Source organism: Myxine glutinosa, chromosome 6 (assembly GCF_964187855.1).
Source record: "Myxine glutinosa chromosome 6, kmMyxGlut1.1, whole genome shotgun sequence".
Lineage (NCBI taxonomy): Eukaryota > Metazoa > Chordata > Myxini > Myxiniformes > Myxinidae > Myxine > Myxine glutinosa.
In genome coordinates, this window is record NC_136266.1 from 87,443,155 (window position 1) to 87,470,258 (window position 27,104).

A 27,104-nucleotide genomic window follows, 5' to 3' on the forward strand; every position below is an offset into this window, starting at 1 on the left:
CTTGTTGCTGCTGTAGACGCTGCTGCTGGCGAGCAAGGGGACGAATAGCAGGCTTTGTGCTCCCCTGGATGATCTCTGCTTTTGGACCTCACAACTCAGCTCTTGTCATAGCTCATCTCTCTTCTCAGCTCATCTCTCTTCTCAGCTCATCTGCCTTGGACCTTTTTGCGACTCTCTCTGACGACCCTTGCGCGCGCGCTTTTATCACGCCTCCGGCGATTAAGCCGCCGGCCTTCAGGACACGCCCATCGGTGTGCCCACCTCGGCCATGGTTGGTCGCGCAACCCTCTGGCTCCGCCCTTGATGACGATGGGCAGGCACACCTTTCTTCCCCGACCCTGCCTCGTGGCCAATGGCGGCTTTGGAGGGGGTGTAATTGCCAAATTGAGGCTTGGCCATTACGAAAGGGGAAATGGAGGTTTTTGGGAATGGGAATGAAGGGAATCTATCTTTTTCACTTGGTACAATGGAGTGTCATGTTAATAGAAGACAAGGCCTTACCCTAAAACACATAATAAGGATATAAACTACTGAACAAGGGTATTATATTGTCCTTCAATGTGGTGTTTCATGGAATTAACTACCGGGACGCCCTTTTTACCTTTACACAACTCTGGAGGCAGGAGGCGCAGAATAGACAATAATAATAATAAAGCACACAATAAAAAAAATACCATCCTCATATCCGCAACACTGCACCCTCATCCTCTTAGGCTCGTCCCGAGCCTACAACTTTAATTTAGTGTGACACGTAGGTGTAGTTCCCTCTACTTTTAACCTGACCCTGAGTGCGACAGTTTTAAAACATAAATAAATATGTCCCGCTGCTCCATTGCACCCTGCCTAACAGACTCACGCCCACAGCTAACCGAATTGCAGAATGGTCTTCAAACTACACACTGACGGTGGGGAGCATTATTTACAATTGACGCTACTTTTATTTACAAAACTAACCCAGGACCTGTGATTGTTCTTTCTGGGGGGGAGACAGTCTGTTCTGCATCAATGCACCATGAAAGCACCCAAAAACGCACCAATACACCCTCAAGCACCAATCGGTGCACAGTCATCACTGTTCAATGAATAAAAATAAACCAACAACCCCTAACACTGCAGGTGGTCTCTTGCTCTTCGGCTCCCTCTGCTGGCTATTATTATTTCTTCCAGTTTTTTTCTTTTGCTGGCGGCCTATTTGTGGAAATAAAATGCACCCAACGTGTCCATTTTTATTTATTTTATTTATGGCCCACAGGGCCGACGAGTGTGGTTCACCTGTGGGGCATCGGTGCTCTGTGGCCAAGGTCCGCCAGCAAGATTTCGGGCCTTCATGGCCGGTTCCGGCAGAGGGGGCATGCCCCAACCCATGGGGTCCATAAGGGGTGCTCGGCCACAGACATGTGGTCCATAATGTGGTGCATCGATGCAGACAGCTGGTTCTGGGAGTTCCGGGCGCACAATGGCGGACTCACGCACGCTCCCCTTGGCGCCCAATGGCGCACAGGTCATGTGGGAGACAAAAGGGGGGGAGAGACAGATGAGCGAGGGGTAAGGTCACAAGGGTACACATCAACAAGGCAATGCAAGGCGAAGTGCGTACGGAGAGCGAAGTGAGAAAGCTCATCCCTACCGTACGTCACCCCCCCTGTCACCTACACTACCCTTGCCCTTACCCCATATGTACAAAATCTACACATTTACAAATCTGTCGCTACCGTCACGTCTTCCCCATATTTCCCCAATACCAAATTCGTCTCCACAATCCCTCTACTTCAAAATTTGCCATCACCCAATTCATCATCAATCCTCATAAGGAGGAAGAGATGGAACAACAGGCACAATGTCACACCCACGTCATGATGCGTCTCACATTCCAAAACATTTGCATCATAAAAATAATAAAAACAACCTGGCATGGTGTGGAGGTATGTCATCTCAGGTGAGTGCATGTAGATGGTGCAAGGAGATTTTCATCCTAACTACTTTCTAAATGACATTAACACGCTTTACACTACCCGGGGTCTTTCCCTGCCAATCCATTGGCCAACTTACACTATGGGTTCTAAAAACCAATTCCCATTGACCAAACTGTGGTGCCTCTCCATTTTGGGGTCTCACTCCCCCGATTCATCCCCCGGTGCCCTTGCACAATTTCTGGGCTGAGACGTGTAGCTCTCCCAGCAGGTCTACCCACCCGCACACCCCCACCACCGTAGCTGCCACCCGAGCTTACCTTGCTCCTCACCCTAACCTATCTAACTGGGGAAGGCCCCTCCTGGCTCTGTCACCCCACGGCGCCCTCTGGCACTGGGCCACCCGGGTCCGTCCTCCGGATCCTCGGGCCCCATCCACAACAACTACCGGCTCCCAGAGCCCACCTGCGGCCTCATCTGGCCGACATCCTCACAGTGGTGGAGTGCCCAAACCAACTACACACACTAACAGGCTACACGCCCAGCCATTTCCACAACACTAATGCACCCATCCAAACACCATTCTTTCACCCGCACCACAGATGCCAATATCCAACCACAATTTACCTATACCCTCTACCTAACACTTACACTGCCTGCCCCGGGTATTTGTGATGGGGTTCCACTCTTCCCCCATTCACACCTTCGCACCATCCACTCCACTCCATAGTGTCCACCATACTCACTCCACGACCATCCATTCCAATACTCCAGATATTCCACACTATCATTTATTCCACACAACCATTCTCCATACACCTGTTGTTGCACACCTGTGCAATCACACCTGGTGCCACCTGCACCCTCCTTCCTTCCTGGACCATTTGGTCAGCACAACTCACATCACTATCACTCACTCATACACTGCTCCATACACATGTTCAGTTGCACACCTGTGCAATCACACCTGTTCCTCACACACTTTTCACAATACACTTCTGAATACACCTCCAACACTCACACAGCATCATCTAAACTACCTGTTCCCCTACTAACTTAGTGCTCCCCGTCTTCCCTTTAAACTAAGCACATACCACGTCATTATCATCCACTCTACCCTCTCTGCGTCCCCACTACAGGTGTCATTGTCACTACCTAATCTTAACGTCACCTAAGGTCATCTCTCTAGATCCCTACACACGATATATCTTAACCCTCCCAGGCCAGTTTTCACTGCCATCAACCCCATAAAACTAGTGCTCCTTTGCCCCCCGTGGTGAGGGATGACAGAGTTGCCATCCCACCACATCGGGGACATCCCACTATCAATTTTGCTTACCAAATTCCAACCAATCAAAAATTTGCCAATCCCTACCCATCATCTGCCAATCATTACGGCCAATCCTTTGCCAATCATCAAATTTTGCTTTTTCTAATTTCGGGTCCAGACCACTATCCTCATCATTACAGTCTACTTACTAATGCCTCTTGGTGCGCCAATTCACGTCTACAGCCCGGCTTCGTAAAGCCGAGCAATGAATGCGGGTGGTTTGGTGCCGGCGGCTGGATGCGTCCGACACTCGGTGAAGGGAAGGAGGTTTACCCGGGCCGAGATCCCATGCACCACCTCGGCACGGAGCCATCCCATGGCCCGATCTCGACCTGCCGGAACGCCTCAACAAAAGGGGGTCGCCATGACGACCCTTCCTATCGGGCTGCCCGTTCCGCCTAGCGGAGCACGGACGGGGCCGTTCCAAACGCGGCACAGCATGGATCACGTACGGCGGTCCTTTCGAACCCGCCGTGGTTCGGATCCCCGCTGGTTCTCGCGGCACGCGAAACCCGTCATGCACCGAGGGCCCGATTCGGCTAAATGTCGTTCTAACCGCTAACCCGGTTACAGTCGATGCCTCACCTGCATGCTTACATGCATACGCTACCCCTTTCACCCTCACTGAGCTCGATGCTCCCACGCCGCCCGTACACCCCGCATACTTCGTTATTGCACTCGTTCTTTCGCTCACAGACTTGGTCACACACCTGACCACCGAACACCTTGGCACACACTCGTCGTTCGCACACCTCACCAACACACCTCTTCGCGCCCCCTCCTCGGTCACCTCCTCTGTGACAATCACAGGTGTGCTCTCACTCGCACACCCAACCACGTGCCTCACTACCAACTCAAGTGTGCATTCCCACACACGCTCTACCATTCCAGGTGTGCATCCTTCCATTCCAGGTGTACATCCTCTCTCACCTGTCACAACCAACTCACGCTCCGTGTCACTCTCACTACTTTCACCACCACTCTTGACAGCGCACTCACCCTTACTCTCGACAGCGCACTCTTACCTCATGCACCTGTCCGTTACACACCTTTCTCGCGCATCCTCTTGCGCACACTCTCCCGTTACATCCTCTGTAACACTCCTCACTACGCGCTTCCATGTGCTCCCTCGCACACGCGCTACGACCGACTCACTCTCGACAGCACACTCACTCCTCGGCACGCACTTTTTCCTCACACACCCCAGAGTCGGACATTCTCGCACACCTCCTCCTTCGCACACCGTACCTGTCGCACACTTCACCAACGGCCTCTCACGAACACCCTGATCCAAATCAACCCCCAAGCCGACTGAAGCTTTCCTCACATCATATACATTTCCACGTATATCGCCACTCACCTTGGCACCTCGTCTCTGCACCTCCTTCACCACCTGCAAACTCTTTATTTGGTTAGTGCGCACAACATCACGATTTGAGCACCGACCTTGCACATATTCCATCACCTCCTCCTGTATTTCTCTCTTAGTTTCTGTCCGTCTCTTCTTAATTTCACTCACCTCTTCTACCACTTCCTCTAATTTTTGCTTCACCTCTTTTATTTCCCGGTGCGTCTCCTCAAGTTCGTCCTCTAAGGCTATTTTGACCGTTTCTATGTGCGTCCTCACCTGCCGGTCCTTCGTCTCCATTACTTCTGTCACCTCGTCCAACCTCGTTATCAGTCCCTCACGTACCATCTGACATTGCCTCTGTGTCGCTATTAAGTCATTTTTAATGTCGTTTTGTGTCGCTTTTAACCCTCCTAGTACCGCAGTGTTCCTTTGAACCTGCTCCACTAACTCCGTCTGTCCCACTGTCAGCTGCTCCACCTCCTCCGCCAGGTCCTCTATGCCCCCCTGTAACCTAGCCGTTCCATTTCTCACCTCTTTCTCCATACGCTTTCCACCTCGCTTTACCTCCTCGCGTACCCCCGAGACCTCCTCACTTGCACCTCGTCGTATCTCCTCTTTCATCTCCTCCATCTCTTTTGTAGATGCCACCCTCATCTGGCCCAATTCATCCCTCTGAGCATACAATTTACTTTCTACCCCGATTTTTACCTCCTCTATCTGCTCTCCCATTTGTTTAATTTCTCGGGCGGATTGCTCCCCTATTTCCCGCAATTTGCCTTCCATCCTATTTTCTAACCCCATTAACCCATTTTTCACCCCCTCTATCTGATTCTCCTGGGCAGCCATTCTATTTTCCACCCCCGTTAACCCATGTTTCACCCCTTCTATCGCATTGTCTAACCCCTCAAATTTATTGTCTAATCCCTCAAAATTATTGTCTAACTTCCCAATTTGGGCATTGGTACCCCTCACCTCGTCCCTCAATCGCTCACTATCAGCCCTCGCTTCGTCCCTCATTTCCCCCATTTGCTCACTCTGAGCATCCATCCAGTTCCCCATTTGCTCACTCTGAGCATCCATCCGGTTCCCCATTTGCTCACTATTCTTCTCCATAAGGGCCTTCATTTGTATCATAAAAAGGTTCAAATCCACCGGTGGCGCTGCTACGGTCGCGGGCGCGGCAAAATTTGGTGCCGCTACACCCACGTGCGCGAGGACGCCATTTTGTGCGCCTGATACCTCCTCAACCACCTCATCTGTGTACATTTCCCCGAGGTCCTGGGTCGATTCTACCCCGTCTATCTCTCCCACCGGCATCCCGTCGCCTTGACCAGCCATGGCGCGATTTCAAAATTTGGGTTTTGTAAAACAAAAGCAATTTCGGTACTTTGTAATTTTGAGCGCGTTAAACGCTTCAGGTCCGAATCCGACACACCTGACACCAATTGTTACGGTCCGCGGATTAGATGTTATTTACCGAGCGGAGGCACCGCGGCCGAATAGTTTTTTTTCCGACTCACCCGATTCACCCAGACGTTGGCCGTATCGCGCCACAGCTATTCAATGTGGGAAAACTCTAAAGCGACCAAATGTAAAGAGGAAGAAGAAGAAGTACAGAAGAGTAACGGGGTTTATTATTTACACATACACAAGCAAAAAGAGCAGTCACGGTTATTTACAGGGGACATGAAAAAAGCAGGTAACACCGTGCAAATTACTAGCTTATACAGACTTAATTACCTACCCAGGACAGAACAAACACAACAAACTCACGTACGCAAATGGGGAACTTGCAGGCAGGAATGGCTGGAAGGAGAGGAAAGTCCAATGGGTCCGGCAGCACGATCCGCGCGTTGACGCAGCCGCCGTTCCTTCGCGGCCCTGCTCCAAACTGCCGTCCAGGCCCCAAACGGCTGTCGAGTCTTGTTGCTGCTGTAGACGCTGCTGCTGGCGAGCAAGGTGACGAATAGCAGGTTTTGTGCTTCCCTGGATGATCTCTGCTTTTGGACCTCACAACTCAGCTCTTGTCATAGCTCATCTCTCTTCTCAGTGCATCTCTCTTCTCAGCTCATCTGCCTTGGACCTTTTTGCGACTCTCTCTGACGACCCTTGTGCGCGCGCTTTTATCACGCCTCCGGCGATTAAGCCGCCGGCCTTCAGGACACGCCCATCGGTGTGCTCACCTCAGCCATGGTTGGTCGCGCGACCCTCTGGCTCCGCCCTTGATGACGACGGGCGGGCACGCCTTTCTTCCCCGACCCTGCCTCATGGCCAATGGCGGCTTTGGAGGGGATGTAATTGCCAAATTGAGGCTTGGCCATTACGAAAGGGGAAATGGAGGTTTTTGGGAATGGGAATGAAGGGAATCTATCTTTTTCACTTGGTACAATGGAGTGTCATGTTAATGGAAGACAAGGCCTTACCCTAAAACACATAATAAGGATATAAACTACTGAACAAGGGTATTATAGTGTCCTTCAATGTGGTGTTTCATGGAATTAACTACCGGGACGCCCTTTTTACCTTTACACAACTCTGGAGGCAGGAGGCGCAGAATAGACAATAATAATAATAAAGCACACAATAAAAAAAATACCATTCTCATATCCGCAACAATAATATATATATATATATATATATATATATATATATATATATATATATATATATATATATATATATATATATATATATATATATATATATATATATATATATATATACAGTGGGACCTCTAAATCCGAATTTAATTCGTTCCAGCGGCAGTTCGGATTGGGAAAAGTTCGGAATTAGAAACTATTTTCCTCATAAGAAATAATGGAAAGTGAATTAATCCGTTCCTGGACCCCAAAAACCCATTATCAAGACACTGTTAACTGCAAATACACATGATTCAAGGTAAAATAAGATGAGTAAATGCCCTAAATATCAAATAATAATAATAATAAAAACAAGAAATAAATGTACTAACATGAAAATAACTGCATTTACCTTAGTGGAGAGTTCTGATGGTGCATGTGGAAGCTGGAGAGGAGGAAGGAGGGAGAGGGTTTTATTGCTTGGAAGGTGAGGCACCTTCCAAGCTAACATCAGATGACTGTGCTTCTGGTGTTTGCTCTCTTTGTCTCTTAACACCACTTGTAGAGGGTTGGGGCTCACTCGGCTTGCTTTCTTTGGAGAACCACCTCTCCAAAGTTGCCTGGTGTTGGCGACTTTTCTTAACTTTTCTGAAGTGGTCAATCACATTGTCACTGAACAAGTTAATGCTCCTGTTAACCCCTGCTTTATTAGGGTGCCACTTTTCAACAATGGCCTGTGTTTTAGACCAATGGAAGCACAGTTCTTTAATTTCAGCACTGGAAATGTTACCACTAGCTCCCTCTTCCTCCAATGAAGAAATTCCCACTGCCACTTCTTCTTGCTGCATCTTGTGGAGGTGCTGAAGTTCTTCTGTGGTGAGTTCCTTGTTGATGCTGCGCGAAGATGCGCGGGAAATATGAACGACGCTCGCGGCGGGAAATATGAACGACGCTCGCGGCGGGAAATATGAACGACGCTGACGCTATGTTGGCGGTTCGGTTATAGAAATACATTCGGAATTAGGGACAACATTTTCTCGAATTTACGGTTCGGAATTAGAGTAGTTTGAGATGAGGGGCGTTCGGAATTAGGGGTCACTACTGTATATGTATATATATATATATATATATATATATATATATATATATATATATATATAGATATATAGATATATAGATATATATATATATATATACACAGGGTCCGGCTGGGAGGTGTGACGATTTTCAGAAAACTCGTACACAGTTATTTTTAGTCGAATTTCAATTTTTATTTTTTTTAAAGACTACATATATAATGCCATTTAATGTAACAAAGACATTTGAAAAATGTAATTCATGTTTGAATTGGGTATAACAATGCAAGTGGGGGGTCTAGTGCATGCGTGATGGCTGTTGGTTACTCGTTGTTAGGTGCCATTTCAGTAGCCATGGAGCTGTGGACGATTGAACATTGCGTCTTTGTTGTTGAGACGTTTATTCAAACGGGTAGTTCGGTGGTGCTTACACAGCGCAGATTTCGTACTCACTTCAATGTTGGTCGACGTGGCGCCGTTCCATCTCGAAACACAATATTGAAGTGGGTAAAAAACTTCAGGACAACTGCATCTGTGAGGCCGTGGGAGGTGATCGGACCGTTAGGACCCCGGAAAACATCGAAAGGGTTCGACAAGCTGTGGAGGCCAGCCCTCGTCGGTCAGCGGTACGGCACACTCGCGCTCTATTTTTTCAAGGAAGGTGGATGCACTGTGACAGTCAACTCACAACGTTATGTTACGATGTTGCGCGAGTTCTTACTGCCTGAATTGAGACGACGTCGCATTGACCTCCCTACAGTTTGGTTTCAGCAAGATGGGGCTACTTGCCATACCTCAAGAGAATCAATGGCCTTATTAAGACAACATTTTCCAGGGCACCTCATTTCAATCCGTGGGGATGTGGAGTGGCCCCCTCGATCGCCCGATCTTTCACCCTGTGACTTTTTTATGGGGTTACCTGAAAGCTAAGGTTTACATTGAAAAACCACGCACTCTTGAGACCCTTTCAGATGCCATCACCAGAGAAATTCGAGCTATTCCACTTGCCATGGTTGAAAGGTCTATGGACAACTTTTCCGCGCGTCTGCAAGAATGCTTGGACAAGAACGGCCGCCATTTTGATGATGTCATTTTTCAAATATGAATTACACATTTTTTTAATGTCTTTGTTACAGTGTATTACATGGCATTATATATGGTCTTTAAAAAAAATAAAATTGAAATTCGACTAAGAATAACTGTGTATGAGTTTTCTGAAAATCGTCACACCTCCCTGATGGACGGACCCTGTATATATATATATATATATATATATATATATATATATATATATATATATATATATATATATATATATATATATATACATATATATTATATTGTTACGGATCGCGGATTAGATGTTATTTACCGAGCGGTGGTATTGCCGCGACCTAACAGTTCCCCCGATTCTTCCCCAACTCACCCGATTCCACCCGACGTTGACCAAATCGCACTATGCTAAATCAATGATTGGAAAGGACACAACGACTGGGATAGATGAAACGACGCAAGGGGTACAGTTCTCAAGACCTCCGGAGGAGGATATAATTAGTGGTGGAGAAAAGGGGTAGATTACAAGGTAATGAGGTAAAGACACAGAAGAGATAGGCACTTAGACACAATCTTATCTATCCCAGACAGACCACAGACAAACGGCACAAGACTGACTTACACAGGGATTGATGGTAGGGAAGGACAGGCAGTCGATAGCACAAGGTGCACCTTGGCTCAGGGACAGGCTAAAGCACGGTCCAAAAGATGCAGGGAGGTGTCACAGCGCTCGGTTGGTGGCGTCCTTCTCTCTCCAAGCTCAGCGCGCATCTGACGTCACCTCCCTCTTCCTGCGCATGCTCAGCGGGGAGTCACACGCCCTCGGCTCGTTGGCTCCGCCCCAGATGGGATCGGTCTGCCGCTTCTATTGGGTGCGGGGGTTACCGGGCTCCGCCCTTGACGAGGAGCTGACAGCGAGCCCCTACTTGGTAACCCCGTCGAGCACATGTGCGATGGCGGCTCGTTGGAAAGGCATGGTGCCCTCCCAACACCCCCTACCAACCAAGCCAGAGTGAGGACGCGCACTCCCCGCGCCGCCGCCGTTGTTGTTGTTGTTGTTGTTGCTGAACCGTGAGGAAGAGCTGCGGGGAGGTATTGGGAGGTCCTAAACTTCCTAACGGTGCCATACAATCACATTCTGGTGCAACGAAGTCAGAATTAATGGAAACGAGTCCTTAACTGACATAGCCTAAGAATAACTAGCAAGATGTCCTATAGTTGTCTACGTGAGATGCGGTGGACCTGGATGCGACATTTAATGGGGGAAATAGGGGGAGGTCGGGTCTACAGAGTGTTGTTTACAGAAAATGGGACTAGGGAATGGGGGATTGGGGATAGTTGGGAAGTATTGAGGAAATAGGGGAATATTTACAAGCGGATATGGATGGATCCAAATCCCATATCCGCAACATTGCACCCTTCTCTACCTCGGGGCGTCCCGACCCGATAAATTTTTACCTACGTTAGTGTGGCACTCAGATGTAGTTCCCTCTACTATTAACTCAACCCTGAGTGCGACAGTTTTACAGATGTTCACAAATGAGTAAATATGTCCCCTGCGACGTTGCACCCTTCTCCTAACAGAACCACACCCACAGGATAACCGAATCGCGGAAAGCATTCTCAAACTAAACATACAGCCGGTAGGGAGCATTATTTACACAAGACTGATATTTACACTATGATCCAGGACCTGTTCTTTGAGGAACACATGCAGATGTTATGCATAGAGAGAGCACGCATGCCAGCATCGATACACCAATCCACGAGTGCCCTGTGGCCCTACGGCCTTTAATAATGTGCAGAGCACCCCATCCAAGCACCAAAAGCACCACCCCATTATGTACAGTCAGCACCATCCGGTGCACCAATAAAGTGTTCAATAAAAAATGCACAATCAAGTGTCCATGGTCACCGGTGGTGTCGCAGCCGGCCGATGTTCTGCCGCTGGTCTTGCCTTCATGGAGTGCACTTGGCCTTCTGGCTTCTTTAGAAATAAAGAAAGGCGCCAACCGCGTCCATTTCTAAATTGTGGCCATCAGGGGGCCAACTATAAGTGGTTCACCTGTATGGCATAGGTGCCACGTTGACCCAGAGGTCCATCAACGGGTGGTGCTTGCCCGCAAAAGAACTGCGGTCCATTGTGGGCGGCCACCAAAATTGCGGTCCATATGGTGTATCGATCCAGGCAGCAAGCAGCGGAAGTACAGGCCCACAACTGCAGAGCCAGCACCTCTCTCTCCTCTCTCTCTGCCCCAAAGCCAGATCCTCGGAGGTGGGAGACAAAAGAAGACAAGTGAGTAAGGTGGTAAGGGCGCAAAAGTGCACGCAATTTAAGGTAATGCACACTGGGGGCACATGGGAACCAGGTGAGACAGGTACGTTCCTACCGTACGCCCCCCCCCCCCCCCCACCAGGTAACCTACATTGCCCCTCCCTTACCCCTTACTGTATCCACAAAACACAACACTACCCATAAACATCTACTTTACACATCAACAAACGTCCCTACTGTCTTCCCCGTTCCTCCCATAAACCAAATTCGTCTTCTCTCCCTCCTAACCAATCAAATTTGCCATTTCCAACTCTCATCAAAATTTGCCATCACCAATTCATCATCAGTCCCTCCTAGGGAGGGAGAGATGGAATCACCCCAATGTCTCATCCACGTCGTGATGCGTCTCACAAATCCACACAGCAATTCTCATTTCCTGCAACACAAAACAAAGAAACACAGGTGTGGAGTCATCATTATCACCTCAGGTAAGTGGCTGCGTATGGTGCGACAGGGTCATCAATCCTAACTATTTCCTAAATGACTTTAACAACTTTACATTACCCGGGGTCTTTCCCTGCCAATCCATTGGCCAACTTACACTATAGGTTCTAAAAACCAATTCCCATTGACCAAACTGTGGTGCTTCTCAATTTGGGGTCTCACTCCCCCGATTCATCTCCCGGTGCCCTCGCACAATTTCTGGGCTGTGACGTGTAGCTCTCCCAGCAGGTCTACCCACCTGCACACCTCCACCACTGTAGTTGCCTACCGAGCTCACCTGCTCCTCACCCTAACCTAACTAACTGGGGAAGGCCCTCTCGCACTCTCACCCCCTCAGTGCCCTCTCTGGCACGGGCTGCCCGATCCACACCCGGGATCCTCAGGCACCCACTGACACTAACGGCTCCCAGAGCCCACCTGCGGCCTCACCTGGCCGACATCTAACAGTGGCGGAGTGCCCAACCATGCACACTCATACTAACAGGCCACACGACCAGCCAATTTCACGACACCAATGCACCCATCCACAATACCATTCTGCAACCGCACCACAAATGCCAATATCCAACCACAATTTACCTATACCTTCTAACTATTCTTTAAACTACCCTCCCCGGGTACTCGTGAAAAGGGGTCCACTCTTCCCCCATCCACACCTTCGCACCATGCACACCACTCCGTACCACTTACTCCATGTATTCCACACACCTGTACTTGCACACCTGTGCTCTCATACTTGGTGCCGCCTGCACCCTTCTCTCCCCCAAGCGCATTCGCGCTGATCCACAACACTCACTGCTCCACACACCTGTCCAGTTCTCACACAGCATCATCTCATCTAACTACTCCCCTCTGAAACTTGCGCTTCCCAGTCGTCCCTTACACTCAGCGCTCCCACGTCATTATCAAACACTAAGCTACTACGTCCCCACTACAGGTATCAGTCACTACCTAACCTTAACGTTACCTAATGTCATCTTCTCGGGCCCTACACACAATATCCTAACCCACCCGGGCTAGTTTTCACTGCCATACACCCCATAATCTATAGCGCATTTGCCCCACAGTTTGTGAGGGATGACAGAGTTGTCATCCCACCACATCGGGCATCTCCCACTACCAATTTTGCACATCAAATTTCAACAAATCAAAAATTTGCCAATCACTACCCATCATCTGCCAATCATTACTGCCAATCCTTTGCCAATCATCAAATTTTGTTTTTCTAATTTCGGGGCCAAAACACTATCCTCGTCATTACAGTCTACTTACTAATGCCTCTCGGTGCGCCAATTCACTTCTAAAGCTCGGCTTCGTACAGCCAAGCCATGAATGCGGGTTGTTTTGTGCCAGCGGCTGGATGCGTCCGGCACTCGGTGCAGGGACGGGGGCTTACCCGTGCCGAGATCCCATGCACCACCTCGGCGCGGAGCCATCCAATTGCCCGATCTCGACCTGCCGGAACGTCTCAATAAAAAGTGGTCGCCATGACGACCCTTCCTATCGGGCTGCCCGCTCCGCCTAGTGGAGCGCGGACGCGGCCGTTCAAAGCGAGGCCCAGCGTGGATCGCGTACGGCGGTCCTTTCGAACCCGCCGTGGCTCGGATCCCCGCTGGTTCTCGCGGCACGCGAAGCCCGGCACGCACCGAGGGCCCGATTCGGCTATAAGTCGCTCTAACCGCTATCCCTGTTACCGTCGATGCCTCACCTGCATGCTTACACGCATACGCTACCCCTTTCTTGCTCATACATCCAGCCGTTTCCATGCTCCTCGTCGTACCTTCTCTTACACACCTCGGTACACTCATTCCACTCACAGACTTGGTCACACACCTGACCACCGAACACCTTGGCACACATTCGTCGCTCGCACACCTCACCAACACACCTCTTCGTGCCCCCTCCTCGGTCACCTCCTCTGTGACAATCACAGGTGTGCTCTCACTCGCACACCCAACCACGTGCCTCACTACCAATTCCAGTGTGCATTCCCACACACGCTCTACCATTCCAGGTGTGCTTCCTTTCTCACCTGTCACAACCAACTCACGCTCCGTGTCACTCTTACTACTCTCACCTCCACTCTTGACAGCGCACTCACCCTTACTCTCGACAGCGCACTCTTTCCTCATGCACCCGTCCGTTACACACCTTTCTCGCGCACACTCTCCCGTTACACCCTCTGTAACACTCACCACAGGTGTACACTCTTCCTTACTTTTGACAGCGCACTCTTTCCCCATGCACCTGTCCGTCACACATCTTTCTCGCACACCCTCTCCCGTTACATCCTCTGTAACACTCACCACAGGCGTGCATTCTCCGTTTACACACTCCGTAACACTCCTCACTACGCGCTTCCATGTGCTCCCTCGCACACGCGCTACGACCGACTCACTCTCGACAGCACCCTCACTCCTTGGCATGCACTTTTTCCTCACACACCCCAGAGTCGGACTTTCTCGCACACCCCCTTTTTCGCACACCAGACCTGTCGCACACTTCACCAACGGCCTCTCACGCACACCCGGGTCCATCTCGACCCCCAAGCTTATTAAATCACCTGGCGCATCATACGCACGACCATATTGGTCACCACTTACACCGGGTCCTCTTTCTCTTCGCTTCTCCTCCATCACCTGCGAATCCCTCATCCGGTTAATGAGCACATCATCACGATCCGAACACAGACTTTGGACCAATTCTTTTACTTCCTCCTTTATCTCTTTCTTATCCTCTCTCCGTCGCTTCTTAATTTCGCTCACCCCTTCTTCCACTTCTTCTAATTTCTGCTTCACCTCCTTCATCTCCTCGTGCGCCCCCTTAAGTTCTTCCTCTAACTCCACCTTATTTTTTTCTATGTGCTCCCGCACCTCCCGCTCTTTAACCTCCATCACCTCTACCACCTTGTTCATTTTCCTCGTCAGGTCCTCATGTACCGTCTGACACTCTTTTTTAATTACCCCTACGTCCTTTTTCATCTCCTTCTGTGTCGATTTTAAACCCTCTATTACCGCTGTGTTCTTCTTTACCTGGTCCCCCAACTCCTTTTGTCCCACTGTCAGTTGTTCTACTCCCAGCGTCAACTCCTCTATACCACCTTGCAATTTTACAGTCCCCTTTCTCACCTCCTTCTCCATGCGCTCCTTACAGTGCCTCACCTCCTCGCGCACTCCTCCGACCTCCTCACTCACACCTCTTCTGATCTCTTCTCCCATCACCTGCATCTCCTGCCCAGATGCCACCCTCATCTGCTCCATTTCCTCCCTGTGAGCATCCAATTTAGTTTCTACCCCCATTCTGACCCCCTCTATCTGCTGCCCCATTTTTTTAACTTCCCTTTCCGCTTGGTCCCTTATGTCCCTCAATTTGCCTTCCATACTGTTTTCTAACCCCTCTAACCCCTTTTTCATCCCTTCCATTTGATTCTCTTGAGCGGCCATTCTGTTTTCTACCCCCGTTAACCCATTCTTTACCTCTTTTATCCCATTGTCTAATGCCTCACCGGTACCCCTCGCTTCGTCCCTCATTACCCCCCATTTGGCCCTCCAATCGCTCACCCAATCGCTCACTATCAGCCCTCATTTGCTCACTATCAGCCCTCATTTGCTCACTCTGAGCATCCATCCGATTCCCCAATTGCTGACTATTAGCCCTCATATCGTCCTTCTGCAGGTTGAGGGACGCCTGCATTTGTACCATAAATTGCTCCATGAGGGCCTGCATTTGGGCCATCCCTCCCACTTGTGCAGCGGGTGCGGCCGCCGTAGCCATGTCTTCTCTTCTCTCTCCAAGCTCAGCGCGCATCTGACGTCACCTCCCTCTTCCTGTGCATGCTCAGCGGGGAGTCACACGCCCTCGGCTCGTTGGCTCCGCCCCAGATGGGATCGGTCCGCCGCTTCTATTGGGTGCGGGGGTTACCGGGCTCCGCCCTTGACGAGGATCTGACAGCGAGCCCCTACTTGGTAACCCCGTCGAGCACATGTGCGATGGCGGCTCGTTGGAAAGGCATGGTGCCCTCACAACACCCCCTACCAACCAAGCCGGAGTGAGGACGCGCACTCCCCGCGCCGCCGCCATTGTTGTTGTTGTTGTTGTTGTTGCTGAACCATGAGGAAGAGCTGCGGGGAGGTATTGGGAGGTCCTAAACTTCCTAACGGTGCCATACAATCACATTCTGGTGCAACGAAGAGTCAGAATTGATGGAAACGAGTCCTTAACTGACATAGACTAAGAATAACTAGCAAGATGTCCTATAGTTGTCTACGTGAGATGCGGTGGACCTGGATGCGACATTTAATGGGGGAAATAGGGGGAGGTCGGGTCTACAGAGTGTTGTTTACAGAAAATGGGACTAGGGAATGGGGGATTGGGGATAGTTGGGAAGTATTGAGGAAATAGGGGAATATTTACAAGCGGATATGGATGGATCCAAATCCCATATCCGCAACAATATATATATATATATATATATATATATATATATATGTCAAGTCGTAGATTCTTTATTGACAACATCTCTGTTATGACAGCCGACTGCATGTCCCAAGTGAGGTAAACCCCGCCGGGAACGCGAATAGAGCGGCGTGCAGGGAGTGTTGAGATTCGTGCGGAGGCACGAGGGTGCGCGCCAAGACGGGGGGGGGGGGGGGGGCGGCGTGGCGTCATCGCGTTAAGATGGTTGTGCCAGGTCGATCGGCGATCTCTGAATTTAAATCGGATTTTTGTCATGTGTGTTGTGAAATTAAACGTCTATCCGAGAATCCTGGCAATGTTCGTTTTATTAAAATGTGGTACAAACCTGCGTTTCCGCCGTGCGGCTCCGTGGAAGTTAGAGTAGAGTTATTGTGTTTTTAGGCAAGAGCCGAGCGAGCCGCGAGTCACGGGTGTGCTGTATGAGGTCGCTCGGAGGATGTGTGCCCAAATGCATTGTGGGTCATTGCGACTTTGCTGAATATCGGATGCTGGATGTCGGACGTTCATGCGCGCATGGAATGTGTAGTTTCAAGCGGAGTGCTCGAATTGCAGATATAAACTTGAAAAACATTAATTATATAATCATAGCGGCGCCTGAATTTTAATAAACATGCTTCAGTTTGTGTTTAAAATGAGGTCATGCTGGACAATTGTATACGTGTGCTTTTTTCGAGGCTGGTCGTAAAACCACGCCCACATGCGCTTGTTTTTGCGTAATGCTAGTAGAATGACATGAACCTATCGTTAACCATATATATTTTGTTTTAATCACAGCAACGCATGACTCTGTATAAACATGCTTTGAATTACTCATGTACACAAACCCATAAAATATATGGGTTTGTTTGGCTAAGCATACACTCTCCTCTTTGTGAGTTACATTTCTGTTTTCTCGGAGCCCAGAGAAACATTTGGTCCGAATGATAAGGAAGGGCTGACTCCCCCGAATGATAACGGTGGGAGGGACTCTCGCCAGTCGCTTTGTTCTCTCGGAGATTTTCTGATAATCGTATTCGTATATAAGTGAATGAGAATCAATGCGTTTTCAGGAAGGCTTGACTTGGCATGTTCTTGCTGTAGCTTGCTGTAGACGTCTGTCTCCTCCGGATCTGTATAAGTTGGCTTTAATAAAAAACTGCGTCATTTTCAGGCTATTTGTGGACTTCTTCACCAAACGAAGAGCTGATTCTTCACAAATGGTACCAGGAGTGGGGTGTCAACAGACGCGGAGGACGGGAAGCGGAACCCGGGCGACAGAAGGAAGGTCCCGAGGCCGGGACGCTGGCACTCTAATTTGATTAAGGTGAGCAATTGTTTTATACCAGAGGGCTATCTTTCCAAATTTGTACCTTGCTTCTTCGAACGGGTTCAGTCCGCTTCCCTGTCATCCGCGCTGTCTGCACTCGAACAGAAATTGTAAGTAAAGGCTCATTTAGGCCTCAGAATGACGTGGTTTTGTTAAAGCCAGGATAAACAAGTAAGGACTTAACAGTAAGCTTAAAGTTACAGTTAGCACCAGGAGGGGAAAGTGAGGTCGGACAGCCGTAAAGGTTGAGCCAGGCCGAGAACTTTCCAGGAAGGATCAGCCCAGAGCAATAAGATGGGAAGCAAGCTAAGGAAAGAAGGGGAACCCCTTAAGGGAACCCGGCATCTTTCATGTTTAAGAGGCATCATTTTGCCGCGGTAAGACCATTAAAGGACTGGGCTGTGTTAACTAAAGATTTAAGTAGTCCCTGGCCAGAGGAGGGATCGTTTGCACTTGACAAGTTGGAAGTGTTGTACGGAGCTTTGGATAAGCTACAAAGGGAAAAGAAACACTTCCCACCCGATTACTGGAAAGTGTATGGCTGGTGGGAAAAGGAAGGAATGAAGCGACTGGCAGCCTCAAGACAGGCTAGCTTGGCAGGGGAAGTACTGAAGCTTCAGGGCCAAAAGAAACAAGCTGACAGGGTTCAGCAGGACAAAACAATTAAGGAGGTAGTTAAGCTAGCAAATCAGCGGCTAATGCCGCTCGTCCATAATCCGGACCAAGACCCCGCGACAGGGGAGGTAGCCACCATGCCTCTACCCCCCCAAGCCCTGAGCCCTGTCCCCGGGCTACAGGCGCCACCTCTCCCACCCCCGCCCCTGTTCCCCCAGGGGTTAGACCCCCATAAAACTAGACCAGCCGCCCCTCAGGTTCACCTTAGCCCGGGCAATCCTTTTAGAGGACAAGAAATTAATGGGGCGGACAGCGGGTTCGCGGCCCCAGAAGGGCTAGGAGTATTGTATTGTACCCCTCAGTGGAAGGGCTCACGGAATCGGAGAACTCACAGCCTACAATCGAGATGTGTCCCTTTAAAAAAACCATTTGAAAGAACCAGATTTGGCGGCTATGCAGGAGCGGGTGAGAACCTTGCTGGCTGAACAGCCCGGTCACGTACCGGAACTTATGCGTTTGTGGATACAAAATACAGGCGCAGATTGGCGGGACGTCTGCCACATGGGAGAGGCTGTATTGCCAGCGCGGGTGTGGGACCAGGCCAAAGTACACGCACGCTGGCCGAATGTAGCACCAACCCCGGCCCAGACCCTCGACGATTGGGGGGCCCTGGTCGACCTGTTGTTGGCCGGGGTACACATCGCACTAAGGCTAACCGACCAATTAGATGAAGCGGCCGAGCAGTGGGACATGGGCGACGATAAGAAGGCCGATGTAAAGGACGACATGTTGCAAATGATTGCCCAGGAATCCATAAGGGCCCCCTCCCCAAAATTTGGAACCCACAAGGGCCCCCTCCCCAAAACTGGAACATACAAGGGCCCCCTCCACAGCCGCAGAATTGGGCCGTGCAAAAGGACCCCCCACCCCCCCCAAGACCTGAGCTCAGTCCCGGGGCTCTAGGCAACACCCCAACACCCCCCGCCCTGCCTTCCCTTTTTTTCACCTCAACCCACCCCAGTCCAACCCGTCCCAAAAAAAAAAAAAAAAAAAAAAAAAAAAATCCTTTTCCTTGAATGAGAGACGTAACATGAATGAGCAAAGACTGTTTGGGAGTGGCTGGAGAAAGGCATGATTTGAGTCGATCTGAGTTTCGCGCGAAGAATGGGAGACTCACTCGTATATGAATGAGGAATGAATGTATATTGGGATGTTAATTGACGTGTGTATCTGGCCAATGCATTTGTCTGTCATCTGTTTGGGAGTTGTTTGGGAAGCGAATTGATATAAATCGGGTCAGGAAAGCACTCGGAGTGCCCTTGTCGATCGACTGTTGATATGAAGCGGTTTCTTGGAGATGGTTGCAGGATGGGCTGTTTTTTTTTCCTTTCGGACGTTCATGTCAGACGAGCCATGTCGGAATAGTGGCCGGCTGCGACATATATGCCAGGCAATGTCACAGGACGAATACGTTATTTAAGATGGATTTATAAGATGGATAGATGGATGGATTTATTTAAGATGGCTAAAATAAACGATTTCAAGACAGAGAATATCGAGTTTTTGTTGTTGTGGAAGCGTCAGGTACAGTACGCTTGGAATTTAATTTAACCGGGTCGAGTACAGTGACGTGTTCGATCGAGCTGTGGGGATTTGAGATGGATTTGAGTCACGTTAAATGGAGGACATTTGGGAGGATGAAGAGATGCAAGTAACGTGGATTAAATTGTGGTATCACGAGTTGGGTGCCAGAGATATTGTGGTTATTATAACTCACTGATTATAGGGGGCGCCGGGCGCACCGAGTACAGATCGGGTTGCATGATGGAGCACGCATGCATGGATTTTGGCTTTGCGAGGCTCCGGATAGAAATTGGCATTTCGATGCTGTGGATTATATTGTGCCTGCCCGGAAAGGTGATGTCCTGTGCTGGGGCTGGCGACATGCCTCTGTTATTTGTCTGTCTGTCGGTCTGATTGTAAGTCTTTGGTACTGGGAGATGCTGTTGTCTACTCTGAATGACAGGTGGTGGTATCCAGGGCGCTGAGGAGTTTGTTCACGTTGTAAAGTTTGTTTATTTAGTTTGTTTATTGTAGAGAAGAGTGCTTTTGGGATTCCGGAGCCAGAGTGGATAATTTGAGGGTAGTAGGTGGAGTAGAGGACATCTTTGCAGTGCTGTAGGTGGTCCTTGTGGGCTTGGGAGTGAACTGATTTGGGTTTAATAGGCACAAGCTGGTCTAAACAGGGTGAGGAGGATGGTGTGATTGATGATGTCAAAGGAGGCGTTGAGGTGAGGAGGATGAAAATGTTGAGGTTGCCGGCATCAGAGGAGAGAAAAGGTCGCTGGTGATTTTGAGGAGAGCAGTTCAAGTACTGTGGCTGGAGCAGAATCCGGATTGGGATGTTTCATACAGGTTATTGGCAGAGTGGTGATGTTTGAGTTGAGTGGCCACAGCACGTTCCAAAACTTTTGACAGAAAGGGTAGATTGGAGATGAGTCTGAAGTTATTTAGGGTGTCAGGGTTTAGTCCAGGGTTTTTTCCAGAATGGGGGTGAAGTTTCACGAGTTTTTGGAGAAATCGGTATGTGAAGCTGGATTAAGTTGGAACTGCTTGATGAGCCATGGAGATGGATTGGGTTTTGTTGTTGGTTGTCTGGGAGTTCGGTTGTTGCATTGCCAAAGGTTTCTGTGTGGTGGACACACTCGTTGGCTGTTGTCTTGTGTGACGTGGATGGAGATGTATGTGGCTGCGTGTGGCTGCCTGGAGTCGGGAAGACGGCTACAGTGGTTGATATTGGTTGTGGATCGTCCGGGGTGCTTCGATTTGCATAGGGGGTGAAGATTGGGATATTACATTATTTTAAGTAAGTATTGGTATGAGTAATTACATAAGTAATTATGAGTTATTATGAGTATTAGTTATGAGTAAGTGATTATTTTAGTAAAGTTACATGTTTCGCTGTGTTGTGGATCTGGGGACAAGCTAGTTTGATGGGTACCCTGGGGTCTTCGGCGTGTCTATGTGTTTGGCTGTCTGTCACACCGGACTCTTGAATGGGTTTTCATGAGACGAATTTCAGACATAACAGTGAGAATCTATTTTGAGCGAATCACAGTGGGTGAGGAAAACATTGTGTGTGACCAGACACCAGAACTGACCAGAATTGAAATTGGAAGTAGACCAGGTTATTTCTATTATTTGTTTATTCGTGAAAATAAATAAATAATAGGGGGAGGTTAATGGAGGTTAATGGTGGTTTGTGTGTGTTAATGGAGGTTAATGGTGGTTTGTGTGTGTTAATGGAGGTTAATGGTGGTTTGTTTGTGTTAATGGAGGTTAATGGTGGTTTGTTTGTGTTAATTCTAGTTGAAACTCTCGCTGAAGTAATTTTCGTTTATTTTTATTTTTTGATTCGATTTGAGAGTTGAGATGATTGATTTTTTATTAATTTTATAATTTTATTTTTATTGATGTTGGAAACAGGTAATGGGATGCTGAGAGAAGGATTGAATTTAATTTGAATTGGACTGGATTAAATGGGATTGAATTTAAAAATTGAATATTGGATAAAATTGGATCCACTTGAAAAAAGTGGATTAGGAAATTGGAGAAAAGGTGTTCTATGAAACTATGAATTGAATGAATTGAATCTATGAATTGGAGACCTGTAGACCAGGCGCTCCCAGGAGACTTGTGGACCAGGTGTTCCACCAGAGGAAAAAGACCAGGTGTTCGTGGAGCACTTCACCTGCAAGAACGCCTTGGAACCAAGGTGGAAGGGACCAGTCCAGGCGTTGCTGACTACACCAACGGCAGTCTTTTGCGAGGGCAAGACCTCGTGGATCCACGCCACGCACTGTAAGTTGGCCATACAAGCACCAGACACTACACCACAGCAACCACAGTAAGGATGGGCCTAATCATAGGTACAATACTATTGATAGCGACAGCAGCTAGGGGAAACTCCGATTCCAATAGATGCGAAAACGAAACCCGACACCTCACCGTAACATGGGGACAAAGAGTATCACTACCATGTTTCGAACAGAAAGCCCTGCACACAAATTGGGTGAACATAAATTGGCTAGCACTGTCGGCAGGGCCTGGACGCGTTGGCATGGTACTACAAAAGCAACGAGAGTTCCGGGAAGACGGGCAAGCTAGCATTAAGACCTTGGCCCAACCAGGATACCAATGGGGAACCCCTGATTTTAAGCTACAAACACGCACACGCCTAGGGAAAGACATGACCATGCAGGTCCGGTGCAGCGTCTGGACCCCTGGCGCGGCCGGTGGCGAAAGGAACTACATACCATGCATCGAATACATACTCACGCCACAACCCCAGAATAAGGCCCCAAAGAAGGGTGAAAACACATATTGGAAAGTGGCCAGGGAGGTGGCAACAATTCAAAATAGGACACACTGCTGGTCGTGCATGCGCTTTCCCCAAGCAGGCACCACAGGAATACACATGATAGTGCTACCTCTGTCCCTCAATGACCTCTGCTCACAACCTATCGATTCCCCATGTTTAGTCACCACGCTGGAAAGAGAAGGGGTTGACAACGGCAAGAGTTGCAATCGACAATTTAATTATCGCCCGTCAATGATTGCCCATGTGGCCGAGAGGCCTGCCCCCGTCTGGGTCAAACCACAGAAAGGGAGGGTCTGCCTCCAGGGTTCCGGCCACTTGCGTATGGGAGAATCAGAATGCGCCTACACTCTCCCCGGGAAGCTGGGACAAGGGAGCTCGGGGATTACATTACGAATAGTACTGCAAGATAAACACAACCACAACATAACGGCTATAACATTCTCTAGGGGGGTTAGTAGGATTAATGGGGTGGTAAAGGGACTCCAGTGCTTATCCACCCACCTGGTCCCACCCCATGGGACAATGTTTATATGCGGCGACAAGGCTTACCCCTATTTACCAAATAATTGGGGGGGCACATGTTATCTGGGTTCAGTTCTTCCTGACGTTGAGATACTGGATGAGCTAGACCCAAAGTCCTTGGACAGGCGTTATAAGAGGTCAGTCATGAACGAAGATGGAACCACTAAACTACACGGGAGTCTATGGGAAAAGGTGTTTGGTTTCTTCTTCCCAGGAGCGGGCACAGTCATGGATAGTTTCCGAATAGACAAATTGGCTTTGACCCTAGAAAAGGTGGCAAACGACACCGCTACGGCTCATGACATACTATTGGACACGGTAATTCACATGCGTACAATGGTGATGCAGAATCGGGTGGCTTTGGACATGCTCCTGGCAGAGAAAGGAGGGGTATGCGGAATTATAGAGGGAAAATGTTGCACTTACATACCCGATCCATCTGAAGGAGTGTCAGCCGCAATAGTGAGACTAAGGGAAACTAGCCACGCCCTGACGATCGATCGGATCGCGCGCGAAAATTCTTATACATTTAGCTGGCTCACTAACTGGTTCCAGGGATGGACGGGCACCATAGTGAAGTGGTTATTGACCGCACTGGCTGTGATAATCGGGGTAGTAATTTGGGGGGCACTAATGAAATCTCTAGTCCTCCTCTGTATGAGAAAGTATTTTACAGGATGGAAAGTGAAAAAGCCGCCGACAACGACTATGGCTCTGACCACAGAGGCCGTCGACCTGAACGGGTCCTTCAACAAGGCAGTTGCGACCGGCGCTCCAGAAAATTGCATTGAATTTTGTAATGACTGTGATACTTGTGCGGATCCCATGTGGGAACTGGCTGCTGCCTGTAACGGTGTATGTGATGACTGTGATACTTGTGCTATAAACCCCTTGCGTGTACTGGCTAACGCTGCTTATGTATTACAAGCTGACAGCTGCACGCCCCCTTCCGACCCAACTATGGATCTGATTGCGACACTGGGTCTGGCGGTCGAGGGACCCGACGTGGATATCCTAGACCCGCAAGCCGACCAGGCGCCCATGGGAGACTTTGACATAAAGGAAGTTCCTCTCTTTGCTTCATATGTATTAAGTTCAAATGCTTCAAGTGAATCGGATTTTTACGCTCTGTACCCGGACCAGGAAATTGAGACACAAGATACTGACAATACTATGTATTCCCCAGAACAGCAGCACGTGAGGGACCTCATGGGCATGATCGTTGATTAACTTCGAAGATCTGCAAGGACTGAGTCTGCAAAGGGTGGGGGGAGCAAGTTCCGCAGGGGAGGTGACGGGCCCTCTGGCGGAGCAGAACCTCATCTGGACCAGACGCCTTCGTTGTGAATCCGAAACGTTAATGGACTTTCATGTTCTGAGCCCTCAGGTTCCAAGCACGCACCGCACGACACGCTCGCCAAATCGCCAGGCGAAGCGCTTTGGGCGCACGATATGCCCTTGGGAGATACCCGCATTACAATTATTTTTTCAATACCCGCATTACACAATTATTTTTCAATAAAGCCCGATGTGGCACGTTGTCTCTTAAGATACTTTGTCTCGACGAGACAAGAGGAAGGAATGTCAAGTCGTAGATTCTTTATTGACAATTCTCTGTTATGACAGCCGACTGCATGTCCCAAGTGAGGTAAACCCCGCCGGGAACGCGAATAGAGCGGCGTGCAGGGAGTGTTGAGATTCGTGCGGAGGCACGAGGGTGCGCGCCAAGACGGGGGGGGGCGGCGTGGCGTCATCGCGTTAAGATGGTTGTGCCAGGTCGATCGGCGATCTCTGAATTTAAATCGGATTTTTGTCATGTGTGTTGTGAAATTAAACGTCTATCCGAGAATCCTGGCAATGTTCGTTTTATTAAAATGTGGTACAAACCTGCGTTTCCGCCGTGCGGCTCCGTGGAAGTTAGAGTAGAGTTATTGTGTTTTTAGGCAAGAGCCGAGCGAGCCGCGAGTCACGGGTGTGCTGTATGAGGTCGCTCGGAGGATGTGTGCCCAAATGCATTGTGGGTCATTGCGACTTTGCTGAATATCGGACGCTGGATGTCGGACGTTCATGCGCGCATGGAATGTGTAGTTTCAAGCGGAGTGCTCGAATTGCAGATATAAACTTGAAAAACATTAATTATATAATCATAGCGGCGCCTGAATTTTAATAAACATGCTTCAGTTTGTGTTTAAAATGAGGTCATGCTGGACAATTGTATACGTGTGCTTTTTTCGAGGCTGGTCGTAAAACCACGCCCACATGCGCTTGTTTTTGCGTAATGCTAGTAGAATGACATGAACCTATCGTTAACCATATATATTTTGTTTTAATCACAGCAACGCATGACTCTGTATAAACATGCTTTGAATTACTCATGTACACAAACCCATAAAATATATGGGTTTGTTTGGCTAAGCATACACTCTCCTCTTTGTGAGTTACATTTCTGTTTTCTCGGAGCCCAGAGAAACATTTGGTCCGAATGATAAGGAAGGGCTGACTCCCCCGAATGATAACGGTGGGAGGGACTCTCGCCAGTCGCTTTGTTCTCTCGGAGATTTTCTGATAATCGTATTCGTATATAAGTGAATGAGAATCAATGCGTTTTCAGGAAGGCTTGACTTGGCATGTTCTTGCTGTAGCTTGCTGTAGACGTCTGTCTCCTCCGGATCTGTATAAGTTGGCTTTAATAAAAAACTGCGTCATTTTCAGGCTATTTGTGGACTTCTTCACCAAACGAAGAGCTGATTCTTCACATATATATATATATATATATATATATATATATATATATATATATATATATATATATATATTGTTGCGAATATGGAATTTGGCCTCCATATCCGCTTGTAAATATTCCCCTATTTTCTCCAATACTCCCCAACTTTCCCCAATCCCCCATTCCCTAGTCCCATTGCATGTAAATAACAATCAGTAGAGCCGACCTTCCCCTTATTCCCCCATTAAATGTCGTGCCCAGGTCCACCGCACCACACGTAGACAACTTTCGGACATCTTCCTAGTTATTCTTAGTCTATGTCAGTTAAGGCCTCGTCTCCATTAATTATGACTCTTCGTTGCACCAGAATGTGATTATATGGCATCAGTAGTGAGTTTAGGACCTTTCCCGTACCTCCTCCCATCTTCTTCCCCGTCTACAACAACAGAGGGGCGCTGCGCGGGGGGGGGGAGTGTGCGTCCTCCCACCGGCTCGGTTCGCCGCCATCGACAATGCGCTCCAGACGATGCGCTCCAGACCATGCGCTCCACGGGGTTACCACGAAGGGGCTCCTTGTCAGCTCCTCGTCAAGGGCGGAGCCGGTAACCCCCCCGCATGCACCCAATGAGAAGGGCGGACCGATTCCATCTGGGGCGGCGCTAGCGAGCCGAGGGCGTGTCACTCCCCGCCGGATATACGCAGCCCCGCGCCGGACGTGACGTCAGATGCGCCCCCAGCTGGAGAAAGACGGACCTGCGAGCGCTGAAACAGATGCGCCTGAGTTTGGAGAGGCCTGAGAAAGACCCGCCTGAGAAAGAACGTCACCTCTGAGCGCTGCGACGAGACCTCCCCGCATCTCTGGACCGAACCGTGTTGATCCTGCCCCGAGCCCAGGTGCACCTGGAGCCATCGCTACCTTGCCTTTCCTAGCCATCAATCCCCGTGTGAGTCAGCCGTTGTCCCGTTTACCTGTCGTCTGTCCGGGGTTAATATAAGAGTGTGTC

At 49.1% G+C, this 27,104-nt stretch overlaps 1 long non-coding RNA gene across 1 annotated transcript; it reads left to right on the top strand.

The window, feature by feature from the left end:
- Window positions 1–21,289: 21,289 nt before the first annotated feature.
- Window positions 21,290–26,090, top strand: LOC144892626 (uncharacterized). Its single transcript, XR_013623824.1, has 2 exons — window positions 21,290–21,723; window positions 21,814–26,090. It is a non-coding gene; the product is annotated as an uncharacterized LOC144892626 (long non-coding RNA).
- The last annotated feature ends 1,014 nt before the right edge of the window (window positions 26,091–27,104 follow it).